Source organism: Perca fluviatilis, chromosome 6, assembly GCF_010015445.1.
Source record: "Perca fluviatilis chromosome 6, GENO_Pfluv_1.0, whole genome shotgun sequence".
Taxonomy (NCBI): Eukaryota; Metazoa; Chordata; class Actinopteri; order Perciformes; family Percidae; genus Perca; species Perca fluviatilis.
The window spans coordinates 19,150,467-19,154,029 of NC_053117.1; the positions used below are offsets into that span (position 1 = coordinate 19,150,467).

The following is a 3,563-nucleotide window of genomic DNA, read 5'->3' on the forward strand; positions in this document are numbered from 1 at the left end:
TCTATAGCCTCTTTCCGACCAAGTAGTTACGGGAACGTAGTTATAGGAACAGTCCACTTCTAAACAGTTCTACTAACTACTCTCCCCCAAAACCGGTTTTGCCATTTGCATTCACACTGGCCAAGTGGCCATAGGAACTGGTAGGAGGGGTAAGGGAGTGACGCAAGCACGGCAACGGTCTTTATAGTGTCGTCATTAGACTTTAGCGCAACATACAACAACAAACCAGCATGGAGGAGGCTATCGGAATGTTCCTGTTGTGCCTTGCCGGGATCCTCATAACGGAGTTTGAACGGCGGCGTTTAAAGACTAGGCTGGAGTACTTAACAGAGAAACACAGAAGACGAAGGCTCCAGCGTAATATGATCCTAATTAATATGAATAATATGATGGAAGAAGATAGAAGAGCAGAGCGCAACAGGCAAACGAAACGACGGGTAAGTTTAACTAATTAGCTGGTTGAATGTGTGATGTTTGTCTTATGAGTTAGCATACGTAGGCGAATTGCAACAGAAGAATATGTACTGTTTGTGTTTCAGACGTTGCTAGGTCACTAAGGGTTCCTATGCGGAAAAGGGAAAAGACCCTGCCCTGAAGTAGGAGCTGAAAGAGTTACAGGAACTGCAGTCAAAGGAACTTAATAATCCCCAAATTGGTCCAGTCGGAACACGAGAAAAAAAATTGTTCTAGGAACGTTATGTTCTAGGAACTGCAAAAATCCCTCCGGTCAGAAAGGGACTTATGTTTCCCTTGTGTTGAATAACTGTCAAACAATTATATGAAACCATCCCCTCTGGTGGAGAGGTACAATAAAGAGGTGCTTGAGACAGAGACAAAAAAAGGTTGAGAACCACTACATTCGAGGGTCTAACACAGCAAATATGCAGCCTGTGTTTTGGCCTAAGTCGGTTCACGGTTCAGCCACAGCGTGTAAGTTGCCACTGTTGACTGAGGGGAGGGCTAAGCCCGGGAGTCAGTGAGGCGCTGAGTTAAAGCTGAGTCATCCCCCCCCCCCCAAGCAACATGGGAAAGAAATCTGCACCGTCACAGAGAGAGCGGAGGGATGAGGGTTGACAAGGCGTGGCAATGGGCTCGTGGCTGACCAGGCGTGCTTCATTTACTGCATGTGATAGTTCCTAACATCATGGCCAACCTGGGCAGCGATACTGACAGATGGAGAATATTAGCGCTACAGAGGAGTTCATGTGAGTGCTCTGCTTACCGCCAGATTCAGAAAAGTAGCTGATAAGGGGATAGACTTAGGCGCTCATCCCGCTTGCTGCTGGAAATTAGTGGTACGACATGTAAGGCTGAGTGTAAGAATAACAAGCCCCTACTTAAAGTGCGTATAAATAGACGAGGCTTGTTGCACATCTTTCACATGAAATCCCAGTAGATGCAATTACTGAGCACAAAACTATCATGAGAATGTTCTACTATTTATCCTTTATTGACATATTCCCAACAGAAAATAAGCAAAAGTAGTTTATCCATTTAAAAGCTTGAGTATCATGTTATTGCATGATAATCACAGCGGTGGAGGGGTGGGAAAGAGGGACACACATCTTGAATTGGCCAAGTAGTTCATTTCACAGCAACCTGACAAATTTCTCTGGCAAATGTGAGAGCCCAATTAGGGCCCGGCACGCTGAAAGGAGAAGCCGCTGCTGACACTGACTGCACAGGCTGACAGACCCAGAGGGGGCTCCACCCCTTCTGATTCTTTATCACATCGGGACTCCCGCTGCTGTATCGCAGCATTGTTAGGACAGGGCTTATCAAAATCTCCTGACATCCTCTTTTAAGCAAAAATCCTTTCTTATTCCTCACAGTGCAGTCTCGATGTAGATGGATGCGGTTTCACGGATCGACTAACACTATTTGAAGTAATGTTGTCAAAGCTGAGAAAACCTTGCAGTGCTGCTCGCTGGATAGAATATCTACTTTGTCGACCTAATAGAGCTTAAAAAAGACTTTGTTTGCTGTCATTATATTGTGTTTCCTTATCTTTAGTCCTACTTTTTTTTTACTTTATTCGCATGTGGCGCTGAACGTGACTCTGTTTGTTCCAACTTTTTATTGTCTGTTTTATTGTTTGTTTTGGCTTTATTGTATTATTCTCCTTTTTTATTAGTTGTATAAGGAAGACTGGCAAAGCAAGCTTTTCATTGCATGGTGTAAGTTGTCTTTACTGTGCATATGACAATAAACCTCTTGAATCTTTAATTTTTCAGTTTTCCTTGAACTATTAGGATATAAATAACTTTAATGTGGGAACTCATTTAGGAGTATAAATGGGGCTTTAGTTTGAGGTCCAGCATTACCCAAAAACAAACGCCTCTCAGACACACAGGCAGCACTCTGACCATTTTGTACTCCAGTTTCCTAAAAGTAGAGTAAGTAAACACAATTTCTCTTTTTTAAAGACTCAGCTGTTGCCAGGTTGGAGCTCTGTTAGTGCAGCAGGTCCAAAGAACAGTGCCCAGCACTTAAAAGCCAACAAAAGCCTTTTTGTGAGGCAGGGATCAAGTTGAAGAATGGACAAGGGGGTCCGCTACTCGAGGTGAGCAATTACAGTGGTGATGTGCTAATCTCGAAGACTGGCACCATCTCAAGGGCAGCCATGGACCACTGAGAATGTGGCTTTTATATTCACCGTATTATCCTTATCTTCTGCGCCTCATTTTTTTTTTTTTTCATTTTCTCCATTGCTTTCACACTCTTTTCCCCTCTCTTTGTTGCTCAAGCCTTCTGCCTCCCCTGAGCGGATAGTGTTGAGGACGTTTACACAGTTGTGAGTCTTGATGGTGCGGCGGGCAAACAGAGAGTCTGGGTCAGACTGAGAGGAGCCAGAGTTAATGCTGCATCTGGGACCCTGACTGACTTCCTGATGAATGGCAAATGTTGTAATTATCCTCGTTTCAGGACAAAGTCTTGGAAAAGCAGAGAGGTTTTTCTACATCAAATTACTATACTGTACATGCTTCTGTTTGATCACAGTAATTATGTATTACAATATATGGAGGGATTTTAGACTACTAGTAGTTCTCAAACGGTGTGTGTGTGTGTGTGTGTGTGTGTGTGTGTGTGTGTGTGTGTGTGTGTGTGTGTGTGTGTGTGTGTGTGCATGTGTGTGTGGGGGCGGGGGGGTATAGAACAAAACTAAAGGAAACTAATTAATGAAGATTGTTCCTTTATATTGATCAGTTTTCACACACACACACACACACACACACACACACACACACACACACACACACACAGACCTTTTCAGGCCTCATACTGTTTTAGCCTCGGCTGGATTAAACAACAGTCATGTCCTCAGCATGGTGCCTGTCTCTGTCTGAAAGAAAAGCCTGAACAGCAGGTCTGAGTTCAAAAATATAATTGGCTATTAGCTTTTCTTCAGTCATTGCCAGCTGCATGTGAGCAGTTAGGATGGAAAACAAAGTTTATTTAGTTTATACAGTAGATAGACTTTACTGTAATACAATATATGTTGTTGGCTGTGTTGTCTAAAGTCTGGGTTTGAGTCTGAGTTTGAGCCATGTAACATACCTAAA

General features: G+C 43.3%; 1 long non-coding RNA gene across 1 annotated transcript; it reads left to right on the forward strand.

Annotated features, from left to right (window-relative positions):
• Positions 1-1,066: 1,066 nt before the first annotated feature.
• LOC120560789 lies at positions 1,067-3,118 on the forward strand. Its single transcript, XR_005639511.1, has 3 exons — positions 1,067-1,205; positions 2,427-2,563; positions 2,748-3,118. It is a non-coding gene; the product is annotated as an uncharacterized LOC120560789 (long non-coding RNA).
• Positions 3,119-3,563: the final 445 nt, after the last annotated feature.